The 22,511-nt window shown below is 42.4% G+C and overlaps 1 protein-coding gene and 1 non-coding gene across 2 annotated transcripts in view; one reads left to right on the top strand and one right to left on the bottom strand.

The window, feature by feature from the left end:
- The window catches only part of LOC145406699 (leukocyte elastase inhibitor-like), a 622,781-nt gene that overhangs the window by 260,334 nt on the left and 339,936 nt on the right, over positions 1-22,511 (bottom strand). The window lies entirely within an intron of this gene.
- On the top strand, positions 9,023-9,141 carry LOC145406948 (5S ribosomal RNA). Its single transcript, XR_013898619.1, has one exon. It is a non-coding gene; the product is annotated as a 5S ribosomal RNA (ribosomal RNA).

The raw sequence follows: 22,511 nt of genomic DNA, 5'->3' as shown, positions 1-22,511 counted from the left end.
TACAAATTGGCTACAATTACTTTCCCTTCAGTTGTACTGATCTCTACTGCAATCAGTTCTACTTGTGAGGGTATATCTTGTTCTATTTCTTTGACTTTTAGATTTTTTTTACTTAATATTATAATTCCTCCTCCTTTTTTTAAGATCCTATCTCTTCTCCATATATTATATTCCTCTGAGTTCAGGATGACATTTGACTGCCTTGGTGTTAATTTTGTTTCAGTTAGGCATATTATATGTGGTTCATTTTCTCTGACATAATCATTTATCTCTAATAATTTAGATACCATTTCATCTACATTTGAGTACATCAACTTAATCGTCTTGTTTATATACTTGTCATGACTTGGTTCTACTACCTTCCTCCTTTTTATTCCCTCCTGTTTATGTACCACTTTCGTACCTGCAATCCTATAACTTTGTAAAAAAATTTATTCTTCTCCTCCTCTGATCTTCCCTCATTTTTTGTTTTTGCTTCCTCCCTCTTCTCTTTCAGTAATTCCAGTTCCTCTTGTGTTAGGCATCTTTTTATCCATACATTTTTGAACTCCTCTTTCTCCATAAGATTCTTTGCATTTTTTAGTATCTCCTCCATGGTGTTTACACTCTGGAAGGTTACCTTTAAGGGCCTTGACTTGCTTCTCTCGTATTTCCCTAACCTTTTGTGTTCCTCTATGTCTTTACTACAGATTTCCTCCAATACTTCTTTCAATATGCTCACTACATTTGCCATCTCTTTTTTGTCTCTTGAGATCTTGTTTTTTACTTCTTCCTCTTCAATAACAGTGATTACTATAGATGTGTTGATATCTACTAAATATCTGACCAACTTAGGATTGTTTTGGATTATTCTCTTCACTTCCTTTTTAACGTTTTTTTCTTCCACCCTTGTTTCTAAGTCTTTCTTTGCTTTCACCATTTCAGGATAAGTGGTTTCCACATCATTTTTGTAGCTTTGCACAGCTTCATTCACCTGTGTTATCTTCTCCTCACTATCACTGCTCTGGTCTATCAGACTGCTTACTTGCCTAATTGTCTCTATATCATTTTTGAACTCTTTCCATAATACTCTCGTGGTTGAGTACTGTACCTGCCATTTCACTAATTTTTCTCCTCAGTGAACCCAGTTCAACTGTCAACTCATCTATGGTTGTGTCTTTCTTGTTGACTTCCTCTCCTAATTTTTCTATTTCTTCCTATTGCAAGTGCATCTGTTTCTTAATTTCATCAATCTCATTTTGAAAAGAAGTCTCTAGCCTGTGTACTTGTTCAACCAGTTTATTGTGAGTCTCCACTTCAACCAGTTCTTGGTAGAAATCATCATCCTGCTTTCTACCTTTATCCCTTTTCTTTTCCAAATTTGCTTTACTAAAGTATGTGTTCATGTTGCAGTACTACAAGCACATATGGTACTTACATTCCCTGGGGCAGTTGCAGACAAAACAAATGATCAGCTGATTGTGCGCATTCTTACTCTAAATTGTTTTCTTTTCTGTTTGAACAAGTCTTGCTTTAAAACTTCTTGTTTTTTTTTTATTTATTTATTTTTTTATTAGAACACCATTTAGTCTAACCTGGTACAGAGCCTGACTCATATAAAGATACTAATTTAGGTAATGCCACTGGCCAAGCTGGCCGTTTATGGAGCGATGGCGGCGAGCGTCTGGTCTCTTCGGTGGTGTGTGTGTGTATGTAATTCACCGGGTCGGTCAGGATCACTTGATGGTCGTGATGGTCAGCTTTTACCCTCCCAGAAGGGAGCTGAGAGCTCATATAGTCCGATCTAAGGGCAAGGCTGTGACCTTCACAAACGCACACACCCGTCCCCTTGCTCGAGGGGGACAGTAACCACTCACTTCGTCAGTGAAACTTTTCGCAACCTGAGCGAGGCGCGAACTCCCGTCCACCAGTTGGCAAGCGAGAGCGTTACCACTGCACCAGCAAGCGGTGTGTGTGTGTGTGTGTGTGTGTGTGTGTGTGTGTGTGTGTGTGTGTGTGTGTGTGTGTGTGTATTTACCTATTTGTATTTACCTATTTGTAGTATACAGGAATTGAGCAATGCTCGTGTTGTCCTGTCTCCATATCCACATTTATCAAGTCTACCTTTACACACATGAATGTTTTTCTCATGCACCACCTCTTTGTCTAAGTCGTTCCAAATATTTAAGTATTTACCTAATATACCTAATTGTGATATACACGGAATGTACTATGCTTGTGGGTTTCTGTCGCTGTTTCTCAATAAGTCGAATTTAGCTTTAAACTCGTTTAAGTTTTTAGACTGGACAATCTCTTTGTCCAGGTTATTCCATAAGTCTATACTTCTGTAAGGAAAGCTATATCTCTTGATATCCTTCAAGCAGCTTGACTTTTTCAATTTCATTCCGTGTCCTCTTGTTGCTCTCTTATCCCATACAAACAGATCTTCTTTGTCAATTTTATCTACTCCCACATGGTCCTGAACACCGCAATCATGTCTCCCCTCTTTCTCCTTTCCTCTAACGAAGGCAAATCCAGTTTTTCCAGCCTCTCTCTGTATGACAGGTCTGTCAGACTGGGGACCATCTTGGTTGCTGTTCTTTGTATTCTCTCAATCTTGTTTATATCTTTCTTTTTGTGTGGAGCCCACACTACCGTTGCATATTCTAACCTGGGGCGGATCATGGCCACTATCAATTTTTTCATCATTTCCTCTTCCATATAATAAAATGCTACTCTTATGTTAGTCAAGAGTTTATAAGTCTCTCCAACTATCTTGTTAATGTGCTTTTCTGGTCTTGGACCAGCACTCCCAAATCTTTCTCTTCTCTCCTTTTTCTGATTAATTCATTACCCCAAAAATAATTCAGTGATGGTCTCCTGGTACTTTTACCCATTTCCAATATTTTACATTTCTTTACATTAAATTTCATTTCCCATGTCCTACTCCAATTGTGTATCCTATCCAAATCCTCCTGCAGTATTTTACAATCCTCCTCAACCTCTATCTTCCTCAAGATCTTTACATCATCAGCAAACAGACTTGCATAACTGTTCACTCCATCTACCATATCATTTACGTAAATCAGGAACATTACTGGCGCCAACACTAAGCCTTGAGGGACTCCACTTGCTACTTCCCTCCATCCAGACATCTTTTCCTTTATTACTGTCCTCATTTGTCTGTCTCTCAAAAAGTCTCTCATCCATTCCAGAAGTTTCCCCTTTAGTCCTCCTATATATTCTAGTTTCCACATTACTCTCTTATGAGGTACCTTGTCAAAGGCCTTCTCTAAGTCTAAGTACACACAATCCACCCAACCATCTCTCTCCTGTACCACATCAATCGCTCTTGAGTAAAAGCTCAACAAGTTAGAAACACATGACCTTCCACTTCTGAATCCAAACTGACATTCAGCCAAAATATTCATCTCTTCTAGATATTTTATCCATCTGTCTTTCAAGATTCTCTCACACAATTTTGTGACCATGCTGGTTAGAGACACTGGTCTATAATTCAGGGGTTCTTCCCTGTTTCCTCCCTTGTAAATTGGTACCACATTTGTTCTCTTCCATTCTTTTGGCACTTTCCCCTCTTCCAGTGAGCATACAATTAAGCTGTGAATTTTATCTGCCAGTTGTTCTCTGCATTCCTTCAATACCCAATTAGAAATTCCATCAGGTCCTGGGGCTTTCCTTACATCTTGAGTTTCCAGTAATTTATACACTTCCTGTACCTCCACTTTTATATCTTTCATCACCGGAACATTTCTAATCACTCCCTCCCCTTCCACAAGCTCTTTTCTTTAGTGAAAACTGACTGGAAACGTTTGTTCATTATTTCTGCTTGCATTGCCGCATCCTTAAAGACCTCTCCTTCTACTTTCAGTTTGGTGATTCCTTCCTTTTGTTTCAGTTTGCCATTAACAAATCTATAAAACAGTTTAGGTTCATCCTTGCATTTGTCAATTATACCTTTTTCAAAATTCCTTTCTTCTTCTCTACGTATTCTTGTGTATTCATTTCTTGTTCTTTTATATTCTTCCTTTGTTCTATCGTTACCTCTCTTTCTCCAATTGTTCCACGCCTTATCTCTCTCTTTTTTTGCTATCATACACCTTCTATTAAACCACTCCTTTTTCCTGTTTTCTTTCCCTCTTACTCTTGGTACAAATTTTTCCACTCCCAAATTATAGAGGTCTAAAAAGATATCCCACTTCCTCTGTATCTCTCTTGTTTCTCTGAATTTTCTCCAATCCGCATTTTCAAAAAAGTTTCTCAATCCTGTAAAATTTGCTTTCCCAAAGTTGTATCTTCCCTGTCTATGAAGCTCGTGTCTTGGCTCGACGTTTCCTATTAACATCTGGAACTCAATGACCACGTGATCACTTTTTCCCAAAGGACAGAGATATTCCAATTATTCTATTACATCAGGTTCTTTGGTGAACAGTAAATCTAACCTTGCTGGTGTGTCCTTCTCCTCGAAACCATGTCTCTTCTTTGACCCATTGCGTCATCACATTATTCATTATTATATTTAATAACATAGTGCCCCAAGAATCCTCGCCGCCTCCCGGGTACCATTCCTCCCAGTTCACCTCTACAATTAAAGTTGCCCACCAAAATTATATTATTGCTTTTCTCAATTATTTTTTGCAAGTAGTTAGCCATATCTAACAACATCTCATGGTATTCGTCATCCTTCCATGCTCTCGTCTTTGGGGGAACATACACTACCGCCATATCTCTCTTAACATTCTCTCCAGTTTCTAATTTCATATATATCACTTCAGCCCTGCCTTCTCCCATTTCCACAGTATCTACATTTATGTTGTTCTTCACTGCTATCATCACTTCTCCTCCCTTTTTTTCTTTTCTGTCTTTTCTCCACAGTTTGTATTTACCATCTCCCAAATGAACATCAATATCTTCTCTTAATTTGGTCTCTACAAAGCACATGACATCAGGTTCATGTTCTCTCAAGAAATCATTAATTTCGATCCTTGTCGATATGAAACCATCAACATTAGTATATATCACCTTCAAATTATTTTTGACATTATTAATACCCTCTTCTCTCCTACTCTCTGTCCGTACCACTTCCTCAACTTCTGATCTTTCACAACCATCCCCCTTAGTTTCCTTCACTTCTATTTCCTTAAATACCATTTCCTTACTTTCATATCCAATACTCTCCCAAAAAAAGTATTACATTCCTCTTCTGTCCTCTTATCATTTTTTTCCTTTACTTCTTCCTTTAACCCCTTAACCGCGGGGCGTCACTTTCGTGAAGCTTGGGAGCAAGGGATCATACCGCGGGGCGTTGCTTTTGTGATTCTGTGTTATTTTGAATTCACCCGGGCTTCCAAGTGGGGGCTTGTATCATCTATCAGTACTGCCAATGTCCAACACTAGTCAGCACTCCTAATCTCATCTGTACTCCCATCCATTGTTGACAATTTAGCCATTTCTCCCCGTTCTTGACTCCCCTCCCTACCCCCCCTCCATTACCCTATCCTCTCGCCTGTCCGGCCGTGCTACGCTAAGTAAATCTTCCCTGGAATTTTTCACTGATTTCATTCATTGAAATAAGCCCTATGTCCTATTCTTATACCAAATAATATATACAAGAAAGAAATAAGGTAAGTGAGAGTGCCATACACCTGGAATTGGCTAATTATCACCTGACAACACCTCACGTGCACTCGTTCGCTAATTTTCGCAGTTTTTTCCCCTTGAAATATGCCATATAATCTATTTTCGTAATAAATATACATGTAAGGAGGGAAGGGAGAAGCCTAAGTGATATTTACATTCACCTGGAACTACCTATTTTATAATGTATTGTCTAGATTTCCTGCCAATCATATCAGTGCGAGACAAAGCTGTTTCAAGATATAACATTGGTAGCTCTGAATATATATTTCCTAAGTAGGCCTCTAATCTATTTTCGTAATAAATATACATGTAAGGAGGGAAGGGAGAAGCCTAAGTGATATTTACATTCACCTGGAACTACCAAATTTATAATGTATTGTCTAGATTTCCTGCCAATCATATCAGTGCTAGACTTAGCTGTTTCAAGAAGTAATATTGGTAACTCTGAATAACCCCTAGCAGGCCTCCACGCTGGTCCTCCGTTATCAGTTCACTCTCATCTTCCAAAGCGAGAGTACGTATGTTTCTTCTTGCTGACCTCAAGGCTTTTTTCACCCCCATGCAAATGGCCCTGTGACCTTTACCCCCTACTAAACCTCGTGTGGAAAGAGGTAAAGGGCTGACAATTGATAAAAGAGTGACTACGATCTTTCTATTGAGTAAAACAGTGTAAGTGGAATTGTAAATAATGTGTAAATAATGTGTAAACAGCACGTGAAAGTAATGAATGTAAATATACGTGAACAATGGAAAATAGTTTTATAAGTTATTTCAAGTGACAGTGCACAACACAGTGTAAATAAAATAGAAATGTAAATAACGTAAATAAAATAGAGAACGTAAATAGAAATGTAAATGAGTAGTATTATAAGAATACGAGTATATACCCTAGGAGTAATGAAAGTGAAAGTTTCACTCTAGCATGTCTGAATGCTATGAGTTATGAGAGTGAAGATGAAAGTGACATTCACTCTCAATGCCAGTATACAGGACGAGAAAGTGAATGCTACGTATTTTACTGAAAGAAATTGAATCCCTACAGTGACAATAAACTAATACTACTGAAGGAAACTTATGGATAAAGACTGTAGATATATATAAGTGTTATATAGTAATAGAAATATAAAGTGTGAGGGGTTTTATGAATAATAAATGACAGACTACCAAGAGCGAACTAGTGCCAGTGCGACGATCAGACGCGCTCGTAATTTCCTTTGCTTTCACAGTGTTTTTTTTTTTGAGTATGGATCCCAAACTACTTGAAAATTGTAGAATAGTGTTTATAGTGTTTGTATCTGGCTGTGGTAATCATATTACGGGTTGTCGGGAAGTGTAAAGTGGAGACTTCGTTACCCTACTTCAGAGGTCTCCACAAGTCCTACGGTAACCGACGAAGGCTCAACAATCATTCCAGGAGAAAGCTGAAAGTATGTGCCATAAGCATATGTAATTTTATTATTCTAGGACTAATAACTGATTTTTGGCAAATATTTTTCTAGAGTCTGTCGGAGCCCAAATAACCCCGCGGCACACGCAAGTCATTGGTAAACAAGCCCGCGGAGTAGGGGTTAATGATTTTAAAACTTCTCTTTCTTCTTCATTCAGATCTTTTCTTATTATAGTATTTTCCATCCCCGCCTCTTTGCTTAATTTCCAGGTCACTTTAAGTATCTCATTTATTACACTTTCTGATGTAAACTTGACTCCCATTGGTCTTGCTTCACCTTTCTTGTAAGGCCCTATCCTCCTTACTTCCTCAATTTCTTTTACCCACTTGTCTCCTTCGGAGTCAATCTTGTGTGTGTGTGTGTGTGTGTGTGTGTGTGTGTGTGTGTGTGTGTGTGTGTGTGTGTGTGTGTGTGTGTTTGTGTGTGTGTGTGTGTGTGTGCCCCAATGCAAGATAATGCAAGTAGAATGAAAAAAGAACTCTGGGCAAATGTGGGAGCATTCACGGAAAAGTTTGAAAGGAATGAAAGAGTGTTTTTGATTGAAGATATGAATGGAAAAGTAGAGAATGTGAAAGTGGATGGAGTAGTTGGCAAACAGGGTGTGCCTGCAGAAATGGATGAGAATGGCAGAGCTCTAGTGGACATTTGTGTGGGGAGGAGGTTGGTGATAGCCAATACCCTACTGAGACATATAATTATCCACAGGTATACATGGTGAGTGATGAGAAGAGGGGGTCATAAACTGAATGAATGGAAGGCAATGACTGATTATGTGGGTGTGGATGACAATGAGAAGGTGTGTAGTGGATGCAAGAGCATACGGAGGTTGGGGGAGTAGACCTTCTGACCACCAAGTGGTGGTGGCAAAAGTCAAGGTTCAAAAGCAATGGAGGAATAGAAGGAGGAAAGGACAGGAAGACTTAGTCCATACAGGGATGGTAGAAAGGTTACAAGAGGATGGAAAAATGGCAGAATATAAAAGTGGAGAAGCAACTGTGTAAATATGATTTGGAGCAGATGGGGGAGGTGGAAGGTGTGTGCAAGATATTTAACCCCTACACCGCGGGCATGTTTACCAATGTTTTGCGTGTGCCGCGGGGTTATTCGGGTTTCGACAGACTCTCAAAAAATATTTGCCTAAAATCAGTTATTAGTCCTAGAATACTAAAATTACATATGCTTATGCCACATACCTTCAGCTTTCTCCTGGAATGTTTGTTGAGCCTTCATCGGTTACCGTAGGACTTGTGGAGACCTCTGAAGTTGGGTAACGAAGTCTCCACTTTACACTTCCCGACAACCCGTAATATGATTACCACAGCCAGATATTAACACTATAAACAGTACTCTATGATTTTCAAGTAGTTTGGGATCCATACTTAAAAAAAAAACCCACTGTGAAACCAATGAAAATTACAAGCGCGTCTGACCGTCGCACTTGCGCTAGTTCGCTCTTGGTACTCTGTCATTTATTATTCATAAAACCCCTCACACTTTATATTTCTATTACTATATAACACTTATATATATCTACAGTCTTTATCCATAAGTTTCCTTCAGTAGTATTAGTTTATTGTCACTGTAGGGATTCAATTTCTTTCAGTAAAATACGTAGCATTCACTTTCTCGTCCTGTATACTAGCATTGAGAGTGAATGTCACTTTCATCTTCACTCTCATAACTCATAGTATTCAGACATGCTAGAGTGAAACTTTCACTTTCATTACTCTTAGGGTATATACTCGTATTCTTATAATACTACTCATTTACATTTCTATTTACGTTCTCTATTTTATTTACGTTATTTACATTTCTATTTTATTTACACTGTGTTATGCACTGTCACTTGAAGTAACTTATAAAACTATTTTCCACTGTTCACGTATATTTACATTCATTACTTTCACTTGCTATTTACACATTATTTACACATTTTTGCCAACGGCCATACCACGTTGAGTACACCGCTTCCCGTCCGATCAGCGAAGTTAAGCAACGTTGGGTCTGGTTAGTACTTGGATGGGTGACCGCCTGGGAACACCAGACGCTGTTGGCATCCCTATGTGTCAAGTGGGGTTGGTGGAGGATTAGTGCCCCTCCCTGTGAAACAATTAACTCTAAGCCCTTGGCCACCCCGTTTGGGATACATGGCGTCTGGCAATGAATGAATGAATGAAACTTTCACTTGCTGTTTACACATTATTTACACATTTTTTACAATTCCACTAGCACTGTTTTACTCAACAGAAAGATCATAGTCACTCTTTGATCAATTATAAGCCCTTTACCTCTTTCCACACAAGGTTTAGTAGGGGGTAAAGGTCACATGGCCCTTTGCATGGGGGTGAAAAGTCCCTGAAGCTAGCAAAGACCGAACTGACGTACCTCCACGTTAGAAGATGAGAGTGAACTGATAAGGGTGGGCCGGGGTGGTAGCCTACCTAGGGAAATTCATTACTACCAATGTTAGCCTCTTGAAACAGCTATATATAGCAGTGAAATGACTGGCAGGAAATCTAGACAATACATTATAAATTAGGTACTTCCAGGTGAATGTAAATGTCACTTAGGCTTCTCCCGTCCCTCCTTATATGTATATTTATTACGAAAATAGATTATACGGCATATTTCAAGGGGAAATAAACAGCGAAAATTAGCGAACGAGTGCACGTGAGGTGTTGTCAGGTGATAATTAGCCAATTCCAGGTGTATGGCACTCTCACTTACCTTATTTCTTTCTTGTATATATTATTTGGTATAAGAATAAGGCATAGGGCTTATTTCAATGGATGAAATCAGTGAAAAATTCCAGGGAAGATTTACTTAGCGTAGCACAGGCGGGCAGGCGAGAGGATAGGGTAATGGAGGGGGGGTAGGGAGGGGAGTCAAGAACGGGGAGAAATGGCTAAATTGTCAACAATGGATGGGAGTACCGATGAGATTAGGAGTGCTGACTAGTGCTGGACATTGGCAGTACTGATAGATGATACAAGCCCCCACTTGGAAGCCCGGGTGAATTCAAAATAACACAGAATCACAAAAGCGACGCCCCACGATATGATCCCTTGCTCCCAAGTGTCACGAAAGTGACGCCTCGCAGTTAAGGGGTTAAAGAAGTAATCTGTGCAACATGTATGGTGGTGTGTGGGGTGAGGGGAAGGAAAAAAGGGGTGCAAGGAACAGTATCGTGGAATGAAGAGGTGAGACAAGCTGTGGCACAGAAGAAAGCATATAGTGAGTGGATGGGAAGCAGGGGCGTGGAGAAGTTGAGAGATGGATGAGAGAGTTATATGTAGTGAGGAAGAGAGAGGTGAAAAGATTAATAAGAGACAGTAAGGAGAGAGTGGATGAGGAATTTGGAAGGAATTAGAGTATGAAGTGGATAGAATGTGAGAAAATGTTCTGAAAAGATGTAAAGAAAGTAATACAGGATGATAAAGAAGTTAGTTGGGGAGTGAATGTTAAAAATGGTGGATTGCTAGCGGAGAAGGGAGAAAAAGTGAACAGATGAAGAGAATATTTTCAAGAACTGTTAAACATAGAGAATGAAAGTAATGGGAGGATAAGTGGCTGGGGAATGGCTGGGAGAATGAGGGAAGTGAGAAAAGAGAAAGGAATCAGTAGGATGGTAGTAGTGGAAGCAATGAAGAAAGTCAAAGTGGGGAATGCCCCAGGAATTGATGGAGTGTGTGGTGAAATGTTGAAGCATGGGGGAGAGACAGTAGTAGAACGGATATGGAAGATGTGCAGATTGTCCTGCGAGGAAGGTAGAGTCCCAGAGGATTCGAAGTCAGGTACAGTTATTCTCCTGGGAAGGGTTCCAGAGGACTGGAAATCAGATATAATTGTTCCTTTATACAAAGGAAAAGGGGAGAGAGAAGTATGTGGTAACCATAGGGGTATTTGCCAACTTAGTGTGACTGGTAAAATATATGGTAGAATACTCATTGATAGGGTTAGGCATATGACAGAGGAGCTAGTTGGAGAAGAACAAGGGGGATTTAGGAAGGGAAAAGGGTGTGTAGATCAGATATTTGTTCTAAGATGTTTAGTGGAGAAGTATCTAGAGAAGGGAAGGAAAGTGTATGCTGCCTTCACGGACTTGGAGAAAGCTTATGACAGAATAGATAGGCAAGGTATGTGGAAGGTATTAAGAATATATGGAGTGGAGGGGAAATTGTTGAGTGCTGTGAGGAGTATGTACGAGGGAGCTAGGGCTACGGTGCGAGTGGATGGTGAGCTGAGTGAGTTCTTTGATCTCAATGTGGGACTGAAACAGGGTTGTGTGATGTCTCCATGGCTGTTTAATATACACATGGATGGGGTTGTAAAGGAGGTGCAGGGTAGGGCAGTGAATGTGGGGGTGGCTCTAATGAATGAGGGTGAGATTTCGAAGATTCCGGTGTTGCTGTTTGCTGATGATACAGTATATACTGTTAGGTGAAGATGAATGGGAGTTGCAAGGTTTGGTGAATGAATTTGGGACAGTGTGTAGGAAGAGAAATCTGAAAGTTAATGTAAACAAAAGTAAAGTTATGGTGTTTGAGAGGAATGAAGTCACAGAGTGTGCAGTGAGGTTGGATGGTGAGGATATGGAGAATGTGAGTGCATTCAAGTACAGTACTTGGGTAGTGTGATGAGTAAGGATGGAACTTTGGGGGATGAAGTGCATGAAAGGGTACAGCAGGGAAAGAAGGTTGTTGGTACACTGAAAGCAGTGATGAGAAATAGGGAGGTGAGTATGTAAGTTAAGAAGTCACTGCATGATAGTACTGTGATCCCTACCCTGACGTATGGAAGCGAGGCATGGACCTTGCAAGAGGAACAAGAGTGAGAGCAGTGGAAATGAGTTACCTGAGAGAAGCATGTGGAGTGACGTAAAGGGACAGGTTGACGAATGAAGAAGTGAAGAAACGCTGTAGGGTGGATGTGGATGTGGTTGAGAAGATTAGGAGAAATACACTGAGGTGGTTTGGACATGTGAAGAGAATGGAGAATGAAAGACTGACCAAGAGGGTGTATGTAGGTGAGGTGGAGGGAGGGAGAGGTAGATCGAGGATGAGGTGGAGGGATGGAGTTGAGAGGTATATGAGGGAGGGGGGGGTGAATTGGGGGGAGGGTAGTCAAATGGCGGGTGACAGAGCGACTTGGAGGCGTTTTGTCTGCGGCCACCCTTTGTGGGATTAGGGCATCAGGCTATAGATAGGTAGATAGATAGACAGTACAATGGAAAAGGGGTAAAAGACGCATTTGGTAATCATATGGGCATTTGTCTTCTTAGTGTAATAGGAAAAGTGTATGGTAAGATACTTAGTGACTGAGTCGGGGAAAATAACAGAGGAAGTAGTTGGTGAAGAACAGGGAGGTTTTAGGAAGAGAAGAGGTTACATAAATCAGATATATATTCATTCTTAGGTCTTTAGTGGAAAAGTTTCTAGAGAAGGGAAAGATGGGTGGCCTTCATGGATCTCGAGAAAGCATATGACAAGGTAGATAGACAAGGAATATGGAAAATATTAATATAGTAATCCCTCCAATATCTAATGTAATAGAGCCAAAGGCATGTCTAGAAAAGTTGGTTTGTCCGGATACTTTGAAAATGCTTCCTGGACAGGTACTTATGGACCCTAACCCAGCCTAACTCAGAAAACCACCTACTAAAATCTCCCTACCAGACATGCACAGCACCTATTCACACAAATAAAGGACAGAAAGCATGAAATAAATGAAAAGGAACCAGAGAATGAGGAATCAGAAGTTAGTATGGAAAATATCTGGCAGTGTACAGAGTACTTACAACACGTCCATGGCCGTTACGAAGATTAACCTGCCTCCTCCAAGGCTCTGGCAGTGGTGAAAATGCTCTTGAAGCAGGTACAGTAATCCAGTGTTGTGCTGCACTTAATCCTTTGCGCTATGAATTATAACTGTTTAACACTGCATATTCTGTTCTTACTTGTGCCATGCCAGTTGCAACCACCAGTTTGCACTCTGAATTCTAATTTCTTAACACTGCACAACACTGTAAATTCCCATGTGGTCTACTGGCGAGGTATTGCAATTTATTCACTGTTTATTCACAAAAATGAGCATTTGTGGCATCCACTGCAATGAGCGTCTAATCAGGATGGTAGTTAGGCGGTAACTGGGGAGGGGAAGAAGCAAGGGGCCGCACGCAAACACAGCTGTTCAGTGCAGCATGCCATGTTCAAAATAGTTTTTTTTTTTTTTTTTTTTTTTTTTTTTTGGGGGGGGTGTCCGAAGGCCCAGGCCCAAAATGTCCAGACATTGGGGAGTTCGGTTATTGGGCGTCAGTATATTAAAAGGATTACCGTATATGGAGTAAATGTGACGTTGCTGAATGCCGAGATGAGTATGTATGAGGGGGCTAAGGCTGCAGTGTGTGTGAATAGTGAATTGAGTGAATTTTTGTATCTGAATGTTGGACTGAAACAGGGATGTGTCATGTCTCCATGGATGTTCAATCTGTAAATGGACGGGATTATAAAAGAGATAAAGACAGGGAAGTGGATGTTGAAGCAGCTTTAATAAGAGAGGGTAACATTAGGAAACTTCCTGTACCATTGTTTGCAGATGATACTGTATTGTTCAGTGAAGATGAAGGGGAACTGCATGGCTTGGTGAATGAGCCTGGAAGAGTGTGTAAGAAACGGAATCTAACGGTGAATGTGGGGAAGAGTAAAGTTATGTTCTCTGAAAGAAATGATGTCACTGGATACAAGTGATGCTGGATGATGAGGAAATGGAAAATGTATGGGCAATTAAGTACATGGGTAGTGTGATGTGTAAGGATGGAAGTTTGGAGGGTGAAGTGACTGAAAGGGTACAACAAGGAAGAAAGGTTGCTGATTCTTGAAAGCAGTGATAAGAAACAGGGAAGTGAGCGGGGAAATAAAAAAAAGTCACTGCATGACAGTACTGCGATACAAACTCTAACATATGGAAGTGAAGCTTGGATGTTGTTGGAAGGACAGAAGTCAAGAGTGAGAGCAATGGAAATGAGTTATCTGAGAGGGGCATGTGGAGTTACATGGTGAGACAGACTGGAAAATGAGGAAGTGAAGAGGCGTTGTGATGTGGATGTGGATGTGATGGAAAGCATTTTGAGAGGTGCCCTGCATTAGAAGGGCGGTTACGCCACCTCTGCCAAAAACCGTAACACATCTCCCAACACAACACACACACAACAACACCGTTTTATCTACACAGAGAAATGACTCCCCGGCTGTCATTTCTCAATGACTTCTTCTAGCTGGGGACATTGAGAGCAATCCAGGCCCCACCAACAAATACATATGTCCTCCATGCTCAAAACCTATCACGTTGAGCCAACAGACAAAGGGTTCAGTTCAGTGCAATTCTTGCATGAACTGGACCCATTACACCTGCACAACACTTGCATCCAGAAAACATTACACAAACACCTGGACCTGCTCCTTATGCTCCTTTCCCTCACCCACAACCCCCCTTCCAATCCTACTCCTACTTCCTTCACACACTCCACAGCCAAACCCACTGACCCTACCCACACCATCCAGTCCCTCAACTCCTCCCATTCCAACCCATCCTAATCCATCTCAACCCTTACCTCCATCACAACCTCCTCCTACCCCTTCCCCTCCACCCACACCACCTCTCCCCTGTGCTGCAGCAGCCAACACACATCGCACACACAACATAAACATTCTTCAGTTAAACACAGATGGCATAAACACCAAAAAACAAGAACTCACACAATTCATCAAACAACAGAACATACACATTGCCATCCTACAAGAAACAAAACTACACAGAGCACAGAAAACACCGACATTTCATGACTTCACCACCATTTGACAAGACTGGGCCGATGGCGGTGGCGGTGGACTCATCACCCTGGTACACAAATCCATCAACTTTGCAGATACCAGTGCACACACAAAGTCACTTTTCCCCCCACATGACACCACAACAGAAATACACTCAATTAAAATACGCACTGGTAACAAATCACGCATAACAATCGCTAACACATACATTCCCCCCCCCCCAATCGTCCCCCACAGTACCACACAATTACTCTCCACAGATACACCACATCACTAACATACCCATCATCATCCTGGGTGGTGATTTCAACGCCAAGTCATCGGCATGTCAACAACCCTGACACAGACATAGGGCTGGTACTACAATCCCAAACAGATCATCTTTTTATACTAAACAATCTAGACCAACATACCCATATCCCACACCAAGCCCTCTTCCTCCCATCATCTCCAGACATCACCTTCTGCTCCCCAAACCTCGCCCCCACTACATCATGGAGAGTGGTCAAAACCCTAGGTTCTGATCACCTTCCAATCATCATCACTACCAAAACCAGAATCACCCCAGCTGGCCACAAACACACATACACTAATTATAAGAGAGCCAACTGAGAGGCCTTTGTAACTGAAACAGAACAACATTTCAAAACACTAAACAGTACTCCCATCACAAACATCAACAACGCTGTGCACACTTTCAATACAATTATACAAGATGCAGACAAAAGACACATCCCTAGAGGCAACAGAAAGAGACACAACCCTAACTTCACACCAGAAATTCAAGGCCTCATCAGACAATGGGACACACTGCGACACTCCCCAACAGCCCATACACAAGACACTGTACAACAAATACAAGAACTCAACACTCAGATAAACAATAAAATATCAGAACAGCAAACACTAAACTGGAAAAATTACCTCCAAAGACTTGACCACAAAACAAACATCAGCACACTCTACAAAACACTAAACAGCATCACACTTTCCAACAGCAACACCACACAATCACACGCTGCCATCACGACAGACACCATACCCTCAAACAAACAACAAGCAAACACACTCATCAATCACTTTTCACACGTCAGCCATCTAAACACCCATCCCGAAGACCGACGTATCATCCAACGTAAGAGACAGTTCCTCACAGACCCAGACTACACACCTTTCACTTACAACCAGACGAAGCACATCATTAACAACCTCAAGCACTCATCTGCCTGTGGACCAGACAACATAAGCAACATTCACCTTAAACACCTAGGACCACAAGGCATACAAGCACTCACCAACATATCAAACTACAGCTATTCACACAACATAATACCCAACATCTGGAAGCATGGCAATATCATCACTATCCCTAAACCCAACAAAGACCCCACGTTACCCTCCTCACATCACCCCATCACACTACTCTGCACCCCCTCTAAAGTCACTGAATGACTGGTACTACAACTATTCACACCTCACAACCCCTAGCCCAGTCACAACATGGCTTTAGACCACTACACTCCACAAACACCCTTCTTACAGACCTTACACAGAGGGTTTTCGATGACATGAATTCAGCTAGGCCACCACACAGAACACTCCTAATCACACTAGACATTACCTAAGCTTTTGATGCCATCCCCAGCCACAACCTCACAAACAAAATACTAAACACAAACATGCACAATAACACAAAAAGATGGCTGGCAAACTACTTAGCAGGCAATGTGCACACGTAACATTTGTTGGTCGGTCTTCTAACGTCAAAAACTTCACAAACGGCATCCCACAAGGATCTGTTTTGTCCCCTAAACTCTTTAACCTATACATGCATGACATACCCACACCCCACACACCATAGATACACATAGCTTCCTATGCAGATGATATAACACTTACATGTACACATCAAAATGCAAACACAGCTGCACACATAATTCAACCTTACCTCAACACACTACACGAATGGCTCACCACAAACAGGCTCAAAATAGCCCCAGCCAAATCTACAGTGACTCTTCTCACAAACTGGACAGCAGAACAAAGTCACATCCCACACCTCACCATAAACAACACTCCCCTACCACACACAAACACCCACAAAATCCTTGGTGTAACATACAATACATCAATGTCATTTAAACAACGCATCACAAAAATTAAAAATAAAATAACACCAAGACTCAATGCTTTGAGGTCACTTGCCCATACAATATTCGGACACAACAAAGAAACCACCACCACAGTATACAAACAATACATACGTTCAGTGATGAATTATGCAAGCCCTGCCTGGGCTTCTAACCTCACCAAAACACACTACAACACTCGACAGACCATACAGAACAAGGCCCTAAAAATAATCACAGGCTGCACAGCTACTACACCCACAGACCACCTACATCAAGAAACCAAAGTTCTCAAAGTCAAGGATCACCTAGACATGAGAGGCACCCAGTTTCTTGCTGCAGCCTCCACAAACCCACAACATCTACTACAGTACATGGCAGCACATCCACCCACACCAAGCAACATCAAAACAACACCGAGCACACAATACCATACACAGATACTGTCATCTCTCCCCCCTCGCCCACCTCAGACCAGCTTCCAGAAGCACATCCACACTCAGATCACTCGCCGCTCCATTCAGTCGCAAAGACAACACACAGCTGCATGCACGGCCTCCTGACATCCACCCTTCTGAATCCTATCTTCCTCACAAGGACAGGGTCCACCTGGCCAGGCTGAGATGCGGGCACCATCCAGCCCTCTTAAGCTACCAGAAGAGGGTGGATGACTCCATCGCTGATGCCTGTCCAGGATGCAACACAGTACCCCATACTATTAAGCACATTATGCAAGACTGCATTGGACACAATCACCTACGCCAACAACACAACATACACTCTTTGAGAGCTCTGTGGGAAAGCCCGGTCTTGGCCATAGCCTTCCTAAGGGACTCGGGGCTGTTCAGCCAGACCATTTTATGTTGTACAGCACTATACTGAGGAGTTAACTTTCATCTGGGAGTGGACAAGCATCCATTCTCCTAGAGCATATATGGGTGAAAATCACTAAAAACAAAAAACTACTCTGCACCATCAATGTAGCTGGCTCTCTGTACCGAGTGAGGGGGGGGGGGGAATTGTTAGAAGGACTCTTTGTCCCGTCAGGATAGCGGTGCTATACGTGATGAGCAACACATATGATTTGGAAATATTCCAAGGCAACCCCTCCCTCCCAGATGAGATGGGCTGCCTGTCCCGTGAGTGTCCCTTCCCTGGTGTGGGGCCTGCACCAGCCAATCAGATCGTTCCTCTTCCCATCACATGACCGCCCTCAGCAAATGGGAGCCTAGTATGCAGCAGCCATGACAGTCCCTTCTGTTTTGTTCCTGGCTGCGGACACAACAAGGACGCTCTGAACTTTTGCGATTATTATCTTTGAATTACTACTGTCACCTGTTTGTAACTCTGCAGAAAATGTCCAAACAGCATCAGGATCAGGATGAATGTGTTGCAGGGCTCAGGTCTTGGCCAAGCAAGTGATTCGAATGGTGAAGACGATGCTACTCTAAGCAAGCTCAAGTTCTATGGGGGTAGTGGAGTACAGTGATTCCGACCCCAACTTCTCCACATACATGCGTGAATTTACTGATATTAGTGGTAGTTATCCCATCCACCATGAAAGTGATAGTGATGAAAGCGATGGTGGTGGTGATAATAGTATTTCTGGTGGTGTCATGCGTAGTGGTGGTGGTGGTAGTAAACATGGTGGTGGTTAGCATGGCCATGTGGAAGCACGGGGCAACCTTGGTGATGCAGGTGGCGGCGGTGCGGTATGTAAAGAGAAGGGCGGGCAAGTGAGGGAGAGGAATGTGGAGGCATGGCAGCAGAATGTGGCCAAAAAATGCCATAATCTTAGCCAAGAATACATTAGCCATTCCATGAAAAAACGTGTAGCGGCCAGAAAATTCGGCGCTCCATGTCCTGATGGGTGGTTTGACAAAGGTGGGGAGGGAGAACACTGACAGCATTTTTAGAAGTTTCTGGGCTGTGGGTGATTACAATGCACAGAATGCATATCTACAGTCTCTGATACGCGAGGAGGCTGTGATATTTACTGTGGCAGAAACCAGCCAGTGGCCGGTGCACTAAGGGTTTTGTGTAAAAGTTAACCAAAGGGGGTTTCCTGTGTGTCGGAAAGCATTCACTCCCATCCATAGCCTCACTAATAAGAAAGTGAGGCTGCTTGTATTCAAAAGGAAAACCTCTCCCCATGGTACACCCATTCCTGATATGCGTGGCCATCACCCGTCAGGTAGGGTCATCACAGGCGATCAGCTAGCACATGTCCGCGAACTCATCAAGAGTCTTCCTGTCACTGCTAGCCATTCCTCTCGGTGTTGTGCCCCACACCGCAAATACCTAGAAGGTGGTGGCAACATTGGTGAACTGTATGGCTGGTACAGGGGGTGGATGAATGAAAACTACATAGGTGATGAAAAGGTGTCTGAGATGTTTTATCATGAAATCTTCACAAGCATTACAATATCATGTTTCAGCCACCAAGAACCAACATTTGCAACACTTGTACAAAGTATGAGATCGTGATGAAAAGTGAAGCAGGTGACAAGGAAAAAATGCAGACCTGGAGGCAAGTCTGAGGGAGCACAAGGCCACTGCACAGGTGCCACGGGACTTAGACCACCAGAAAGAGAAAGTTGCAGCAAGCAGTGCCGACGATAACATCAAGGTGGTTTGCACTGACCTCCAGCAAACTCTGCCATGTCCTAGTGTCTCTACTGGCATTGCCTATTATAAATGGAAAATGTGTGTATGTACAACTTCTGTGTATTCGACCTCAATGAGGAGGAGGGCACTCTGTTTGGGGTGAGGTCACAGCAGGACGAGGGTCATATGAGATGGCAAGTTATATGCTGAAGTGGCTATATTGGAAAATGGACATACAAAAGCAGGACTTTGTGCATCTATGCATATTCTGCAATAATTGCGCTGGCCAAAACAAGAACATTAACATGGTCCTCATGGCACTACGGCAGGTGCAATGCAGCTGTTTGTTCAGGGTAGAGTTCATTTTCTTAAAAAGTGGCCACTCTTCCCTGCCCTGTGACCAAGTCTTCGGTTCAATAGAAAAAAGATCAGCAAGGCAGAGTACAATGCCACACCAGAGGACTACATGGACATTATTCGATCAGCCGTGAAAAAGAGGTTCCCTGTTGTTGCAATGCAACGTGATGACTTCATGAATGTCAAGGCACTCCAGGAAGTCATCTAACGACGAAGTGCCCCAGGATTTGCTCAGGCATATCAGCTGTTTGTGGCCAACACCTACCCTGAAGGCTACACAATAAAAAATGATGAACACCTGGATGACATTCCTGCAGACATCAAGAAAATCCAGTTGATCAAAGGGAGAGGTGTCTGGAGTCATCTGCATTTCAACCTCTCCACTGTGCAACTCACCTGCAGATACCCCGATGCCCGTCTGCTATCAGAGGAGAGGTGCCAAGACCTATGTGTTCTGGATGGGCTTCTTGGTGACCAGACCAAAGCCTGGTTTATTGCCCTCCTTGACCACCAAGATACCCTTGGGCACTCAGGTGGTGGCACTGAGGAGGACACAGAAGAGGCACTTTCTCATGGATTATGTGCCAGTGGAATAGTTCCATGTCTCCAGCACCATGACATCTGGCCATACTGTTGACGACCTGGATCTCTTAGTGGATTAGAAATGGATTACGCATACACAAGAATGCCTCTACTGTTGACGACCTGGACCTGTTTATGGATAATGGATGGATAACACAAACACAATGAACTCTAATCTTCACTCACTGGTGAGTGTTTATGTAACTTTTATAATAATAATAATAATAATAATAATAATAATAATAATCTATCTATCTATATACCTAGGCAGCTTCCCCCACGGAAAGGGAGGTAGCCGAGACAGGACGACACACTCTCCATTTACTCATCCATTCAAACACATTCATTCGCATCTTAGCCCCAAAGGGGAGAACGGACAGATCCTCACCTCACCACACCGCACAAGGGTCAACTGCGCAATGCAGTCAGTGACATCCGCAGCAGGGCCCAACAGCAGAGCTGGTTTACCCCTGCCACATCATAACAACCTCATCCCCTTACCCGCACCTGACCTGAAATAGCTGATCAGACCAAATGCGGGAGAATATCCCCTCAGGGCTGCGTCATCACTTATTCATTCACAATTTCTCTCCATTTATATCTGTCACGCACAACAGCCACTCTTCCTTGCTCAACAGACATCCCTCTCGCATCCAGCGCTCTCTCCACACTGTCCATCCATCCTATTCGTGGTCTTCCTCTCAGCCTTACACCTCTCACATCAGATCTAGTTATCTTTTTCACCAATCGCTCATTATCCATTCTCTCCCTATGCCCAAACCATCGCAACACCCTCTGCTCAACTCTACCAGCCATCTCCCGAACAACTCCAGTTCTCCTTCACACTTCATCATTCCACACTCGATCCATACGCGTCACTCCACACATACTCCTCAGACACCTCATCTCCATTACATTCAAATTTTTCCTCTCTGCTACACCCATATTCCATGTTTCAGCCCCATATAATGCAGTCGGTACCACAACACCTTCATACAGCCTTCTCTTTACATCCAGTCTAAGCGAACGACATCTAAACACTTTTTTCATTCCTCCCAGCACCTTTCCTATTTCATTTATTCTAAACTTCACTTCTGCATCTATTCTTCCATCCACAGCAACAAGTGACCCTAGATATTTAAAACACTCTACCTCCTCAAGCAACTCGCCATTCAAAACTATAATCATCCCCCTACCATCTACCAACCTCGTACACTTCATCACTTTACTCTTATTCTCATTTACTTTCAATTTCCTCCTTTCACACTCCAAACTCCTCTACCATCTGTCTCAATCTCTCCTCTGAATCAACCACCAGTGCAGTATCATCTGCAAACAGCAGCTGCTTCAGATTCCACTCTCCACCACCAACATTCACCATACTCAGACCTCCACCTAAAACTCTTGCATTCACCTCCCTTACAACACCATCCACATAAATATTAAACAACCAAGGCGACATCACACATCCCTGTCGCAGCCCCACTCTCACAAGAAACCAATCACTCACAGCAATTCTCACTCTTACACACGCTCTACTATTTACATAAAAACTTTTCACCCCTTTTAGTAACCTACCATCAAGTCCATACAATCTTAAAACAGTCCACAAAGCCTCCCTATCAATTCTATCATACACTTTCTCTAAATCCATAAATGCCCAAAACACATCCTTGCCTTTCGCTAAATACTTTTCACACACTTATCTCACCGCAAACACCTGATCCACGCATCCCCTCCCTCTCCTAAAGCCACACTGCTCATCACCAATCACTCCCTCTGTACCCTCTCTAACTCTCTTAATTAACACTCTACCATACACCTTACCTACAACACTCAACAGACTTATACCCCTAAAGCTAGAACCATCATACTTATCACCCTTGCCTTTATACAACGGGACCACACAAGCACTTGCCAAG

This window comes from Coenobita brevimanus, chromosome 71 (genome assembly GCF_032717465.1).
Source record: "Coenobita brevimanus isolate Jiangsu-jjx chromosome 71, ASM3271746v2, whole genome shotgun sequence".
Classification (NCBI taxonomy): domain Eukaryota; kingdom Metazoa; phylum Arthropoda; class Malacostraca; order Decapoda; family Coenobitidae; genus Coenobita; species Coenobita brevimanus.
The sequence above is the reverse complement of the archived record's forward strand: the minus strand, read 5'-3'. Positions and strand labels throughout refer to the sequence as shown.